The sequence below is a fragment of the Heptranchias perlo genome, chromosome 15 (genome assembly GCF_035084215.1).
Source record: "Heptranchias perlo isolate sHepPer1 chromosome 15, sHepPer1.hap1, whole genome shotgun sequence".
Taxonomy (NCBI): Eukaryota; Metazoa; Chordata; class Chondrichthyes; order Hexanchiformes; family Hexanchidae; genus Heptranchias; species Heptranchias perlo.
In genome coordinates, this window is record NC_090339.1 from 8542770 (window position 1) to 8559749 (window position 16980).

Sequence of the window (16980 nt, forward strand, 5' to 3'; positions counted from 1 at the left end):
AATCTGCAGGTTTTTCTGGGATTTTCTTCCAAATGCCTACCTGATAAGTTGAGGCATGAATTACTTTACAGTGACAGTGTCCCTTGCCAAAATTTTGTTACTCATGTCTCAACAGACATGATGCAATAATGTCCACATTTTGTGCTCTAACATGCCTCCCAATGTTTCCTACGTATTGGCAAAGATTTATTGAAGAACAGCCCACTGCCTAATGGCAAAATTGCATCGCAGAACCTCTAAAGATGTGGTTCTATAATAGTTGTTCAAGGCTCCAGTGTTGTGGAAATTGTTCTGTTTATACCATGCAGTGGTTTCCTCAACAGTTGGGTCAACATTATATATACATACTCACAGAGTAGTAGCATTGGCTCAGTGGTAGCACTCTTGCCTCTCAGTTTGAAGTTTCTGGGTTCAAGTCCTACTCCAGACATTTATGCACTCCAGTGCAATACTGAGGAAGTGCTGACTTTCAAATGAGACATTAAACCAAGGCCTTAGTTGAAAGAAAAAAAATCCCATGGTACTATTTGAAAAAGAGCAGGGGAATTCTCCTGGTGTCCTGCCAGTATTTATTCCTCAACTACCACCTAAAACAGACAGTCTGGTCAATATCTCATTGCTGTTTGTTGGAACTTGTGGTGCACAAATTGGCTGCCATGTTTCCCTACATTATGACAGTGACTACACTTCTAAAGTACTTCATTGGCCGTAAAGTGCTTTGGGACGTTCTGAGGTTGTGAAAGGCACTATATAAATGCAAATTTTTTTCTTTATATGTTAAGTTATTAAAATGCATTTTATGTCTTAGTTTCTGTCCCCAGTATCTTCACTAATGGCTGGGGAGATTACACACAAACCTTGAGGACGCAAAAACTGCTTCAACACACTGCAAGGGCAGGGCTCAGCCATGCAAAAGTAAACATTGGTCCCTCAGAGGCTGAGACAGGAGAAATTATAATGGGGAATAAGGAAATGGCAGAGGCGTTAAACAAATATTTTGTATCTATCTTCATAGTAGAAGACACAAAAAGCATATCAGAAATAGCAGGGAACCAAGGGGCTAATGAGAGTGAGGAACTTAATGTAATTAATATCAGAAGAGAAAAAGTACTGGAGAAACTAATGGGACTAAAAACCAGTCAATCCCCTGGACCTGATGGCCTACATCCTAGGGTTCTAAAAGAGGTGGCTGCAGAGATAGTGGATGCATTGGTTGTGATCTTCCAAAATTCCGTAGATTCTGGAACGGTCCCAGCGGATTGGAAGGTAGCAAATGTAACCTCGCTATTCAAGAAAGGAGGGAGAGAGAAAACAGGGAACTACAGGCCAGTTAGCCTGACATTAGTAGTCGGGAAAATACTGGAATCCGTTATTAAGGAAGTGGTAACAGGGCACTTAGAACATCATAATATGATTAGGCAGAGTCAACACGGTTTTATGAAAAGGATATTGTGTTTGACAAATTTATTAGAGATTTTTGAGGATGTAACTAGCAGGGTAGATTAAAAGGGAACCAGTGGATGTAGTATATTTGGATTTTCAAAAGACATTCGATAAGATGCCACACAAGAGGTTGTTACACAAGATTAGGGCTCATGGGATTGGGGGTAATATATTAGCATGGATTGAGGATTGGTTAACGGACAGAAAACAGAGAGTAGGGTTAAACGGGTCATTTTCACGTTGGCAGGCTGTAACTAGTGGATTGCCGCAAAGATCAGTGCTTGGGCCTCAGCTATTTACAATCTATATTAATGACTTAGATGAAGGGACCGAGTGTAGTGTATCCAAGTTTGATGATGATACAAAGGTAGGTGAGAAAGTAAGCTGTGAGGAGGACACAAAGGGTCTGAAAAGGGATATAGACAGGTTAAGTGAGTGGGCAAGAAGGTGGCAGATGGAGTATAATGTGGGGAAATGTGAGATTATTCACTTTGGTAGGAAGAATAGAAAAACAGATTTTTTTTAAATGGTGAGAAACTATTAAATGTTGGTGTTTAGAGAGGTTTGGGTATCCTTGTACAAGAAACACAAAAAGTTAGCATGCAGATACAGCAAGCATTTAGGAAGGCAAATGGCATGTTGGCCTTTATTACAAGGGGGTTGGAGTACAAGAGTAAGGAAGTCTTACTACAATTGTACAGGGCTTTGGTGAGACCTCACCTGGAGTACTGTATACCATTTTGGTCTCCTTATGTAATGAAGGATGTACTTACCTTAGAGGTGGTGCAACGAAGGTTCACCAGATTGATTCCTGGGTTGAGAGGGTTGTCCTATGAGGAGACATTGAGTAGAATGGGCCTATACTTTCTGGAGTTTAGAAGAATGAGAGGTGATATCATTGAAACATATTAGATTCTGAGGGGGCTTGACAGGTAGATGCTGAGAGGTTGTTTCCCCTGGCTGGAGAGCCTAGAATTAGGGGGCATAGTCTCAGGATAAGGGGTCGGCCATTTAAGATTGAGATGAGGAAGAATTTCTTTACTCAGTGGATTGTGAATCTTTCGAATTTTCCACCCCAGAGGACTGTGGATGCTGAGTCATTGAATATGTTCAAGGCTGAGATAGATAGATTTTTGGACTTCAGGGGAATCAAGGGATATGGGGATTGGGTGGGAAAGTGAAGTCCAGGTCGAAGATCAGCAATGATCTTATTGAATGGTGGAGCAGGCTTGAGGGGCCGCATGGCCTACTCCGGCTCCTATTTCTTATGTTCTTATGTGTAGTCTGCAGAAAGTATGGCTGGGGAGATCTACTTGTAGGTAGAGCTGTTTCCAGATGTGCTCGTGTAAACTATGCCACAAAATGACCGTAGACACTCTTAGTCAAAGAGACTCTGACTTTAATTACGGACATTTCCTTTAGTGCAATAGCCCTAACAAAACAATCTCCATCCACAAGTCTACCACTCACATTGGTCCTGTCAGATGAGGTACCTGCATAAAACCCTCAATTCCCCCTCCCTTACTGTTCCCTCCAATCAAGTTCCCATTCAACCCTTGTGACATTCCCAGATTTTATCACAACTAACCTGCCACAAGCTACTGCTGCTGTTTAAGGCAAAACTTCCAGAATGCCACAAAGATAGACAAAAAGAGTCAGGGATTCCACTTTTGCATTTGCAAAGGGCCCAAGACAAACTAAGACTAATGAACTGAAAACTGATTAACAATTTCTGAGCCATCCAATTGCACCAGGATAGCAGATACAGGCTTTCTAATTGTTTTAGACATAGTAGATAAATCTACTATAAACACAAGACTGGTACTTGTACAAATATATATCCTTCATTTAGCAGTGAAGATCAATTAAAATTGCGGCAGTGTATCTAATTCACAATCTCATCCGTATTAATTATGTGATGCTGCTTGAAAATTTCATTGACCATATTTGAATGGCCTTCACATTACAAAAAAAAAGTTGATCTAATGAGTGGGGACAATAGGGGATATTTTATTCTTCACCATGTCAGGAGAATCAGCGTTTCCCAGGTACAGTGAAAAGGCAAAAGGAGCAGAGACCCATTACACCAGGTCTTCACCCTGTGCTTCTCCAGGATCTCTTGGGGCTTTCCTAGGTGATATAAGTGGGCCTGAGCCCGTAATAGGTGCAGGCCCAGCATTCTCATTTTAATAAAGTGGCGAAGGGTGTGTTTCCGTGCACTTGCGGAAATTGGGTGCTTTGGCATAACAGCATCTGAAGAAACCTAGAGCCAGTATATGTCCTGGGATTCCCATGGCAGGAAAAGTGCTGGATCCACTGTTACGACTGACATAGTACCTGAGGTGTGCTGTGCCTTTTGGATGCCCAACAGGTGAGCAGAGAGACTCGAGCTTCACCCACCTCCCCCTATTTTCAATTGGCGGCCGTCTGTTTTACAGGCGAGAAATAGGCAGTCAGCAGTTGAAAATCGCCCCCATATCTCATGACTTCCAAAAAGCACTTGATAAGGTCTCTCACATGCAACCTGTGACTAAAATCAAAACTTATGGGATTGAGAAGAAATTGTATAATCAACCACCTGGAATATAGCAGATTTTTTTTAAAAGGCAATTTTTTTCCTCTCCTGAAGGCGGAAACAGAATCCATTGCAGGAGATTCTCTGGCTATGACTGGATAGATAGATGTGGAACCAGGCAAGCCCACTCCTAGTCAGCTGGACAACAGAGGAAAGGTTTTGGAGGAGGATGGTGTAGTCAACCATGTCAAAGCCTGCAGACAGATCGAGAAGGATAAGGAGGGATAGTTTACCACAGTCACAATCACATTGGATGTCATGATTAAGGCCATTTCAGTGCTGCGGCAGGGGCAGAAACCTGATTGGAGAGGTTCAAACATGGAGTTGCGGGAATGATGGACACGGATTTGGCAGATGTCAACACGTTCAAGGACTTTGGAGAGGAAAGAGAGAAAGAGAGGTTGGAGATGAGGGGTCAAGGGTGTTTTTTTCGAGGAGGGGAGTGATGACACCAGATTTGAAAGGAACGGGGGACAGTATCTGGGGAGAGAGATCTGTTAACAATATCAGCTAGCATGGGGGCCAGGAAGGGAAGTTGGATGTTCAGCAGTTTAGAGAGAATAGGGTCGAGGGAGCAGGAGGTGAGTCTCAGGGATAAGATGAGCTCGGGGAGGGCCTGAGGTGAGATAGGGAAGAAAGTAGAGAAAAATGCGAGTTCAGGATTAGGGCGTCCCAATGTGCTTCACAACCAATGAATGACTTTATTTGAAGTGTAGTCACTATTGTTTTCTCCAGACAGTTGGCAGATAAATAGTTTATAAGCTACTGAAACTGCCAACTGAAATAAATAAAGGCCAAGGTGACCTGAGAAATTCCATTGAGCAGCTTTTTCAAAATCTTCACCGTTTACCTCAGGTGTGACCAAAAAGTCAATAAGTTGAATATTTGTGACTGAAGAAGGCTTTGCATCCTTATATATTTGAGCAAATGTTTTAAGATAAAAATGATCCTTAAAAAAGCTTTGCAAAACTCCAATGTCAGTGTGACACAAGGATTTAATCATTCCTGCAAAATCTCCTGTAATAAAGTAAATGTTATAAACTTGTGCATGCGTTAGTTAAATAAAGTGGAACCATGTATATAATTTTGCTAAGTTTATTATGCAATTATTCACCTTGCTATTCATTTTGCACTGGCAAAGTCTGAAAGTGGGTTTACTGCATAACAGGACAAGTGAAGACAAATGAGCTGAGAGCAGTCAATTCTCTACTTGAAGCGGCAGTATTTCTATGGCATGTCTATGCAAGCTATTCAAAAATGTGTTGTTTTGTTTTAAACTAGGCTACTTTTTCCAAAAAACTGTTTATGTTAAAGTTTCTTTGAGGGTACAGGGCTGCAAGATTCCTTGCTCAGCATAATAGTCACCATTTGGAAAACAAAAGCCTAGTACATAGTTAACAGATGGGACATTCTGCACTTTCGTATGACATTTGCCTGTCCGCTATTTTAACACTGGCGTTAACCTGCTAAGTAGGCATTGGAGGAATGTCACATTAGCACATTAATGATTCACTTACATTGCCAGCAGTAATTTTTGGGCTAACATCTGCTGTCTGTTATTAATCAGGCTGGGGCTCCTTTAACAGGCTGAGGCTCTTTTCTCTAAAAAAAAGAGAAGGCTGAGGAATGGTCTGATAGAGGTCTTTAAAATTATGAACTGGGTTGATAGGGTAGACGTAGAGAGAATGTTTTCATTTATGGGGGAGTCCAAAACTAGAGGTCATAAATATAAGATAGTTACCAATAAATCTAACAAGGAATTCAGGAGAAACGTCTTTATCCAGAGAGTGGTTAGAATGTGAAACTTGCTATCACATGAAGAAGTCGAGGCGAATCGCATAGATGCATTTAAGGGGAAGCTAGATAAGTACATGAGGGAGAAAGGAATAGAAGGATATACTGATACAATTAGATGAAGTATGGTGGGAACAAGCTCATGAGAAGCATAAACCAGCATAGAGCAGTTGGGTCAAATGGCCTGGTGTGTGCTGTAAGTTCTATGTAATTCTATGTAACCACTTAATAGTGCCAAAACCATCTAAATTAAAACCACTTAATTGACCGTGCCTTCAATTGTCTAAGCCCTATGCTCTAGAATTCCCTCCCTAAATCTCTCTGCTTCGCTACCTCTCTCCTCTTTGAAGATGCTCCTTAAAACCTACCTCTTTGACCAAGGTTTTGGTCACCTGTCCTAATGTCTTCTTTGGCTCAGTGTTAATTGTTGTCAGATTATGCTCCTGTGAAGTTTCACTACGTTAAAGGCACTATATAAATGCAAGTTATTTGAAACTTTTTAATTCCTTTATTTTCTATTCCCTTGATCATTCTTCCTTCCTTTGAATTTCTAAAAGTTCTTTTCTCCTTTGGTCCAAATAATTTGTATTTCCTTATGCCGTGCCATTGTTGTTTTGTATGGAGGATGAGTGACAAATGAGGTGCTGAAGTATGTTTGCTGTGTAAAGCAAGCCCTTCCCTATTTCACTCGTGTTTATTTATTTACAGTGGAGTTGGGCCTCAGGCTACAGATTTTTACAACAGAATGAGGTGGTCTGCTGAGACATAAGAATATAAAAAAATAGAACATGAGAAATAGGAGTAGGAGTAGGCCATGCAGCCCCTCGAGCCTGCTCCGCCGTTCAATCAGATCATGGCTGATCTTCCGCCTGGCTAAGGGCAATGGTTATATTTCACTTTTAGTATTTTAGCAGGGGGAAAAAAATGTCACGGTAACCTAGCTGGTTTAAATGTAATCCGAGAAAGAGTTAAGAAATATTCAGAGAGATGAAGAACTGAGGAGAGAATGGCTGATTCAATGTGAGGGGCTCAGTTAACTTTCAGAGAATGTAAATACAGTTGTGAACCACACCTCTCTTTATTTGTAGATCTGGTAAAATGCTCCAGAATAACCATTTAATTGCACTGCATATATATTTGCAGTTGTCCCCAGTTCTGTTTACTCATGGGGGCAAAGTAATTGTGTAGGGCTCATTTTGTGTCTGAGGTGGGCATGGAACAAAACGTTGACCATATGCCATTTTCAGGGGTTTACCCTCAATTCATGCAATGCCACACCTATCTCTGAGCTACCATGGTGTCAAGAGCAGGCATGATAGTGAGCAACTTTTCATTAGTGTAAGCACTGCTGCTTGGCATTACATTAGACGCACGCTGTAGAGGATGTCAATTCACAAATCAACACAATTTATTTGAGATTAAATTTACTGGACACTGTAAAGTTGCTTTGAAGTCTAGATTTTTATGTTCATATTTAAAATATCTCTAACCTTTTCAGGAGAAATTATTTTTGGCTTGAAATACAGAATTACAATATGGTCAAGAATGTCGGAAATGGACCAAATAAATTCAAATGTTCTGAAGATGGCTCCAAATTGCGGTTCAGTGGTAGCACTCTTGCCCCTGAGTCAGAAGGTTGTCCCACTTCAGCAACTTAAGCACAAAATCTAGGTTGACACTCTAGTGTAGTACTGAGGGAGTGCTGCACTGTCGGAGGTGCTGTCTTTTGGATGAGACGTTAAACCAAGACCCTGTCTGCCGTCTCAGGTGGATGTAAAAGATCCCATGGCACTATTCAAAGGAGAGCAGGGAAGTTCTCCCTGGTGTCCTGGACAATATTTATCCCTCAACCAACATCATTAAAACAGATTAACTGGCTAATTATCTCATTGCTGTTTGTGGGACTTTGCTGTGCGCAAATTAGCTGCCGCGTTTCCTACATTACAACAGTGACTACACTTCAAAAATATTTCACTGGCTGTAAAGCGCTTTGGGACATCCTGAGGTTGTAAAAAACTATATAAATGCAAGTCTTTCTTTTAGAAAATAAATCTCATGCCTTCAACATGGTGTTTCCCTTTTGTAAGTTCTAAATCCACCATTGCTGCAATCTGGGCACTTCAGGGTTTATTTTCTCCTGCAATAAAAATGATGGAATGTTGGGTACACCTGTGGCTTAAGTTATGACAAGTCTTTGTCCCACTGCACTTTCAGTCTAACTCCTCATTTTCACATGTTATAAGGCTTGTATTTGGGGATGTTTTTGGCCTGCTACCTATTTCTGGGGCTGTCTCAGTTTTCTTTTGAAGCTATTGATCAAATGTTGCCAGTTTTCTAAGTTGGTATGTAGGCATACATAGGAACATAGGTACAGGAGTTGGCCATTCAGCCCCTCGAGCCTGTTCTGCCATTCAATTAGATTATGTCTGATCTGTATCTTAACTCCATCTACCCGCTTTGGTTCCATATCCCTTAATACCCTTGCCTAATAAAAATCTATCAATCTCAGTTTTGAAATTTTCTATTGACCCAGCATCAGCAGCTTTCTGGGGGAGAAAGTTCCAGATTTCCACCACACTTTGTGTGAAGAAGTGCTTCCTGACATCACCCCTGAATGACTTAGCTCTAATTTTAAGATTCTGTCCCCTTTATCTGGACTCCCCCTCACCAGAGGAAATAGCTTCTCTCTATCTACCCTATCAAATCATTTAATCATACGTAGTACTACATTGTTGACAGAGGCTACTCAAAAACCTAAATAATAGTCTCCCATTTTCTCCCATGCTCAGAGGTAGAATGAAGTCATAGCTGGAACAGAAAACCCTGCACTCTATCCAATGGCTGAAGTACAAAAGGAGAGGAAGTTTAAAACTAATTTTGATTACCCTGGAGTTTCCCTTACAAGCATTGTCCTGGAAATTGAAGCTGATCTTTATCTAATTGATGAAATCAGTCTCCTCTCTATTGACACCCTATTAGCTTTTCCACAGTTGCTACGGTGATGGTGAATATTATTGCCAAGGACAGTGGAGCAAATGAGTTTAGACATCGCCCACCTGTGCAGAACTTCCCAGTTTTGGTTTCAGCAAACAAAGATCTAATTTCCTCAAAATTTTAACTTCTTTTTCAAACTGCATTTTTGGCTTCTACAACATCAACTTGCATAGTGCCTTTAACACAGTAAAAGCTCCCAAGGCGCTTCACAGAAGCGTAATCAGACAAAACTTGACATCCAGTCGAAGAAAGAGACATTAGAAAAACTATCCTTACTTGCTGAGGAAGTTCCATACAGGCGGAATGATGCCAAAACACAGTCACTACCTGTACAGGGGGTGAGGCAGAGAAACTCATGCTGATGGTCATGATTCTTTGCCTTTCTTTCACACTCCCTGTTGTTACCACTCTGTACTGTAAAACTAACAGCGGGAGGACAAAAATCCAAAGGTGCAGCATTTCTTTCAGCTCAGCACCATAAATGGTCTAAGATACAGCCTGCTACCAAACACATTAGCTGTGCTGTCCAGCATTGGGTGCTTTTACTTTGTTTCTTTTTCACCAGCTGTCAAAAGGGCCATTAATGCAGTTTCACCTTACTGCTGTTTGTGGGATGTTGCTGTGTGCAAATGTCGGCCTGATTGATGCACTTAAGGGGAGGCTTGATGCATACAAGAGGGAGAAGGGAATAGAAAGGTATGGGAGCAGGGTGAGAAGAGGTAATTAGAGTGGGAAGAGGCTCGTATGGAGTATAAACACTGGCAAAGACCAGCTGGGCCGAATGACCTGTTTGTGTGCTGAAAATTCGATGTATTTCTAACAGGTAGCCTATATTTATGGTTGTGATGGCCCTACAGATGAATACCCCCCGACACTCATTGTGCAGGTTCATTCATGAAAACGAGCCACTAAGATGTGAAACTAAAGGTTTGCCACCACCATCGGAACTGTACCCCGGCAATCTCAGGGGAAGGAGGGAGAAAATAATTTGCCTTTTTCGAATTTCAGTTAATGAGACACACAACATTAGTGCATTGACAGGGGGCAATTCTCAGGGAAAGGCTGGATACGTTCACCTAAAAGTGCACAGGTTAAATCTGTGAGAAGTGAATGGAGGTTTAATTACTGAAGACAATGCACGGCTATTAACTTACACAGCCAACAAAAAGGTCATTACATCATTTTATAAAGGTTAAGTTGTTATTGGAAGATGCCCAACAAAGCTGTTGCTGTGGATGGATCATGTGGTATTGTGTACAGGACAGTGTTTGTATTGCCACAGCAGCTGAGGGTTTGTGATATCGATTTCTTTTGCAGATAAACAGAAGGAGTGACTCGTACAGCTCACTGAATGGAGATGATGGACAATTATTGTGTTTGTGTTCTGTCTTCAAGTTTACAACAACAACAAATTGTTCGAAGGGCCTCCCTCAGAGATTGATTGGCTCTGGCTGAGACTACGAAATGATGTAAGAGCCATTCCACGAATACCCAGACTCTCTAACTTACTTTTATCGTAGATCTCCTTTTTTTATTATTGATTTAGTGCTCCCATATCATGATCTTTTCTCATTTTTCATGATGATAATTACAAAAGTTTAAGACATTTCTAGACTTACAGAGGAAGAGAGGGGAGCCTGTAAACTGTAACCGTCAGCCCATTGCCAATGATTTGCCAGAACTAGTCATCGTAGCCTTTGATATTTGCTTCAAGTTGTATCTTGCAGAAAGAAAAGTTGTACTTAATATGGTGCCTTATCACCTCTGCATCTCCTAAAGGACTTCAAATCCAATGAGCTACTTTTGAAGTGCAGCAGACAATCTGTGCACAGCAAGATCCCAGATGAACAACCAGCTGATTTGTTTCTGTTGGTTGAGGAAGCAAAGTTGGCCAGGACACTGGGCAAAGTCACTGCTACTCTTCAACTATTCCAATGGGATCTTTTGCTCCCACCTAAGCAGGCCGGTGGGGCCTCGGTTTAACATCATGGCCAATAGATGGCACTTCTGATGATGCAGCATTCTCTTGGTACTGCACTGGATTGTCAGCCTAGATTAAATGCTCAAGTCCTGGAGTAGGGCTTGAACCCACAACCTTCCTACTCCATGGTACAACCAACTGAGCCAAGCTGACTATTTCCTCTGATAAGGGAATAAAGAACAAGAGGACATGTTAATATCTGCCGGGGGGGATCCTGGGAACATGTTAATATCTGCAGGAGGTCTCTGGGAACCTGTTAATATCTGCAGGGAGTCCCTGGGAACATGTTAATATCAGCGGGGAGTCCATGGGAACATGTTAATATCTGCAGGGGGTCCATGGGAACATGTTAATATAGAACCATAGAAAATTTACGGCACAAAAGGCCATTCGGCCCATTGTGTCCGCGCCAGCTGAAAATGAGCCACCCAGCCTGATCCCACTTTCCAGCACTTGATCTGTAACCCTGTAGGTCACAGCACTTGAGGTGCACACCCAGGTACTTTTTAAATGAGTTGAGGGTTTCTGCCTCTACCACCCTTTCAGGCAGTGAGTTCCAGACCCCCACCACCCTCTGGGTGAAAAAAATTTTCCTCAGCTCCCCTCTAATTCTTCTACCACTCACCTTAAATCCATGCCCCCTGGTTATTGACCTCTCTGCTAAGGGAAATAGGTCCCTCCTATCCACACTGTCTAGGCCACTCATAATTTTGAACACCTCAATTAAATCACCCCTCAGCCTCCTCTGTTCCAAAGAGAACAACCCCAGCCCATCCAATCTTTCCACATAGCTAAAATTCTCCGGTCTTGGCAACATCCTCATAAATCTCCTCTGTATCCTATCTAGTGCAACTACATCCTTCCTGTAATGTGGTGACCAGAACTGTACACAATACTCAAGCCGTAGCCTTGCCAGTGTTTTATGCAGTTCCAGCATAACCTCCCTGCTCTTATATTCTATGCCTCGGCTAATAAAGCAAAGTATCCTGTATGCCTTTTTAACCATCTTATCTACCTGTCCTGCTGCCTTCAGGGATCTGTGGACATGCACTCCAAGGTCCCTCACTTCCTACACCTTTCAGTATCCTCCCATTTATTGTGTACTCCCTTGCCTTGTTTGCCCTCCCCCATATCTGCGGGAGAAGGGTGTGGGGGGGGGGGGCCCTGGAAACATGTTAATATCTGCAGGAGGAGTGGTGGGCGGTCCCCCATACAGAAAAGTTAAAAAGGCAGTGCAGTATAGAGAGAGGCATCACATTCCTGGTGGAAGTACTAACCTTAAAAGTGTGAACTCTTAACATTGCCAGTTGTAATACTTCAGTCAGTGGCAAGAGAATCTCTCCTTGATGCTCGTGCTGCCTGCAAACTTAGAGACCAATGGCTGTTTGGAAATAGTCATTGCTCACTTTAATAAGCACATGTTAAATGATTTGCCCAACACAGTGATCATCTGTCATTGAAAGCAAAAATGATTTGCTTTTCAAAGAATGAACAGGCAGGACTTGGTATGTGTATTAAGTTAGCACACTGACCTTTCACCTCTGGGACTTGGGTTCCAATCTAATCCAAAATGACAAGACAAAAGTCTTCTCTCTCTTCTGGCTGTAAGGGACTCAAACCAAATAAATCTGAACAGTGTTAAAACTGTCCACGGAATTGCAGTAAATTGGCAGTTTTACTAAAAGAGACCAGTGGGAAATGGAAAAGTCACACTCTGGTGCAGCATGGGATGTCCTTGTGGGTGTGAATCTCATTATTGGAGCAGAGTAGAGGGAGCTTTGCTCTGTCACACCTGAAGATGGGATGCTTGTTGCTAAAATTAAGTGTACAAAGTGGAAAAGTGTTTCATTTTTAGTACTGAGGACTGCAAGAGATTCACCAAAAATATAATTATTAAAAGCAAAAGAATTAAGTGCTACATTTTAGAAATATCTATCTATCTATCTATCCATCTATCTATCTATCTCTATCCATCCATCTATCTATCTATTTCTATCCATCTATCCATCCATCCATCTATCTATCTATCTATCCATCCATCTATATCTATCTATAGATCCATCTATCTATCTATCTCGATCCATCTATCTATCTATATCTATCTATATATCTATCTATCTATCTATCCATCTATCACACTTCTGAGTGTCAAGGGAGAGAAAGACAGCCACTTCCTGCTGTTTTTTCTGACCTTGATAACCTGGCCTCTCTTCAAGGGCAAAGGTCAGAATTTTACAAGCAGTTGCCAAACTACAGAAACTTCCCTCAGTAATTAGCCTCAAATTAATCTCAATATTTAGAATATTTTCCCCACAGGAAGTGCCTGAGCATTAGACTTAAAGACACAGGCCAGGTTAAACACAACTCCTTCTTAGCAGCTAAACATCACATCCCTGCTCCAGATTCCAGACTACCTATGAGCAATATCACTGGAGATCAGCTAGTGGTGCAAAATAACATAAAGTAAACAAAATATCACATCAGTGGTAATGTTAAGGATTTGTTTCACTAAAGAAGTAGACTCCACTTCAAAATACTGCTTGTGGGACATTGGGTTTTGTTTTGGTTTGCAAATGATTAAAACATTTTCATTCCTATTTCAAACAGAGATTTTTAAATGAAACTTCAGAGATGATAATATAATGAACATATTCCATTAAGGAATGGTAGCAGCAAAGTGGCACATTAAACTTTGAATGAAGAAAAACAAAACTTTTCCGAAGTCTGAATAATTATCAGTGCTTCAAAGGGGCAAAGATAAATAGAACATTGCAGACCCTGATATATGAGGGATTTGTAGGAAATCCCAGTAATCAATTGCTATGATGGTCAGACGCTGTCACCACCTGTTTAAGTCTGGATTCCCTGGAGCCTAAATATAATGGCTTGAGTGACAGTCTGACCTAGAGTTGAATCAAATGTCAAAAACGCTTTCTCTTTCTTTGCAGTCTAAGTGAATTACTAAGTCGGTGATAATTAAAACATGAAAAAGATATCCTTCATCAAGGAGCTCGATTTGATGTATTTGGTTAAAACATTCAGAGAAAAAAAACGCACTTGTTGTTGCTGTAATTTACAGCACTCAACACCAACTGGATAATGAGTGAACATTCCAATCCCAGAAACAAAATGGGGAGTAAAAATGAACAGGAATGGTAAAAGTTCAAAATCCCGCATCCTGTATTATTGTTCTGTTAGCAGAATGAGGTAATCACGGCTACAGTCTCGGAGTCACAGGAAGGACTGGATTCCTGCCCAGATATTCTATCATATCCTGTAATATAAATGCATTGAACAGTGTTTTTACAGGAAGATGCAATATCATATGCTGGCTGCATGTAATGAGATGGCAAGCTATAAATAGATAATACCAATCACTGGGGAGTTGTGTCTGGTTTTCCTCCTGCATTCATTGATGAGGGGGGAAGAAAGAAAAGGCAATGCTTTCCCTTTAATTTGCACTCAACCACATGTGATGGTTTGTGCTGAGGAGAAAATAATTCTTATTTCCAGTGCTGCTGTCTTGCGTGTCAGACACTTTGTGCTTATCAAAACAAGGTTCGCCAGTGCGGGGGAACTGAGCATTTTTCCACTCTTGGCATGTGATGTCAGCATAAAGAATCTCCAGGTCAATAGCACTGACCAGACACAGAGTAAAGTTCTTCTCCAAACAATGCACCTTAAAGAGGAAGAGTAATCTAGGACCTTTTGTCCAAACTTCCCCTCCATTTTATAGTGAAACAATGTACACTTATCCAAATCTGGTTTGACGGTTTTTTAGGTCAGGCTGTCTCTCAAGCCGTTATATTTAGGTCCTAGGGAATCCAGGCTTAAACAGGTGCTGACAGCATCTGACCATCATTGCAATTGATTACTGGGATTTCCTATAAATCCCTCATAAATCGGAGTCTGCAATGTTCTATTTATCTTTGCCACTTTGAAGCATAGATTGGGTAAAGACAGTAGGTTTCCTTCCCTAAAGGGCATTAAAGAACCAGTTGGGTTTTTACAACAATCCAACAGCTTCATGGTCACTTTTACTGATACCAGCTTTTTATTTCCAGATTTTCCAAACTGTTTTTTTTATTCGTTCATGGGATGTGGGCGTCACTGGTGAGGCCAGCATTTATTGCCCATCCCTAATTGCCCTTGAGAAGGTGATGGTGAGCCACCTTCTTGAACCGCTGCAGTTCATGTGGTGAAGGTTCTCCCGCAATGCTGTTAGGGAAGGGAGTTCCAGGATTTTGACCCAGCGACGATGAAGGAACGGTGATATATTTCCAAGTCGGGATGGTGTGCAACTTCGAGGGGAACATGCAGGTGGTGTTGTTCCCATGCACCTGCTGCTCTTGTCCTTCTAGGTGGTAGAGGTCGCGGGTTTGGGAGGTGCTGTCGAAGAAGCCTTGGCGAGTTGCTGCAGTGCATCCTGTGGATGGTACACACTGCAGCCACTGTGCGCCGGTGGTGAAGGGAGTGAATGTTTAGGGTGGTGGATGGGGTGCCAATCAAGTGGGCTGCTTTGTCCTGGATGGTGTCGAGCTTCTTGAGTGTTGTTGGAGCTGCACTTATCCAAGCAAGAGGAGAGTATTCCATCACACTCCTGACTTGTGCCTTGTAGATGGTGGAAAAGCTTTGGTGAGTCAGGAGGTGAGTCACTCGCCGCAGAATACCCAGCCTCTGACCTGCTCTTGTAGCCACAGTATTTATGTGGCTGGTCCAGTTAAGTTTTTGGTCAATGGTGACCCCCAGGATGTTGATGGTGGAGGATTCGGCGATGGTAATGCCGCTGAATGTCAAGGGTAGGTGGCTAGACTCTCTCTTGTTGGAGATGGTCATTGCCTGGCACTTGTTGGCGCGAATGTTACTTGCCACTTATGAGCCTAAGCCTGGATGTTGTCCAGGTCTTGCTGCATGCGGGCTCGGACTGCTTCATTATTTGAGGGGTTGCGAATGGAACTGAACACTGTGCAGTCATCAGCAAACATCCCCATTTCTGACCTTATGATGGAGGGAAGGTGATTGATGAAGCAGCTGAAGATGGTTGGGCCTAGGACACTGCCCTGAGGAACTTCTGCAGCAACGTCCTGGGGCTGAGGTGATTGACCTCCAACAACCACTACCATCTTCCTTTGTTGTGGAGATGCCGGTGATGGACTGGGGTTGACAAATGTAAACAATCTTACAACACCAAGTTATAGTCCAACAATTTTATTTGAAAATCACAAGCTTTCGGAGGCTTCCTCCTTCGTCAGGTGAATGTCAGGAAATCCTTGAACTTTTCGCATTTATATTCAGAGAACAATACCTGGTGATTACAGATAATCTTTCCAACTGCCTGTTATCAAGGCAATCAAGGTGTTCAGACAGAGAGGTGTTACCTACATCTTCCTTTGTGCTTGGTATGACTCCAGCCACTGGAGAGCTTTCCCCCTGATTCCCATTGACTTCAATTTTACTAGGGCTCCTTGGTGCCACACTTGGTCAAATGCTGCTTTGATGTCAAGGGAAGTCACTCTCACCTCACTTCTGGAATTCAGCTCTTTTGTCCATGTTTGGACCAAGGCTGTAATGAGGTCTGGAGCCGAGTGGTCCTGGCGGAACCCAAACTGAGAATCGGTGAGCAGGTTATTGGTGAATAAGTGCCACTTGATAGCACTGTCGACGACACCTTCCATCACTTTGCTGATGATTGAGAATAGACTGATGGGACGGTAATTGGCCGGATTGGATTTGTCCTGCTTTTTGTGGACAGGACATACCTGGGCAATTTTCCACATTGTCGGGTAGATGCCAGTGTTGTAGCTGTACTGGAACAGCTTGGCTAGAGGCGCAGCTAGTTCTGGAGCACAAGTCTTCAGCACTACAGCTGGGATGTTGTCGTGGCCCATAGCCTTTGCTGTATCCAGTGCACTCAGCCGTTTCTTGATATCACGTGGAGTGAATCGAATTGGCTGAAGACTGGCTTCTGTGATGGTGGGGACATCGGGAGGAGGCCGAGATGGATCATCCACTCGGCACTTCTGGCTGAAGATGGTTGCAAACGCTTCAGCCTTGTCTTTTGCACTCATGTGCTGGACTGCGCCATCATTGAGGATGGGGATGTTTACAGAGCCTCCTCCTCCCGTTAGTTGTTTAATTGTCCACCACCATTCACAACTGAATGTGGCAGGACTGCAGAGCTTTGATCTGATCA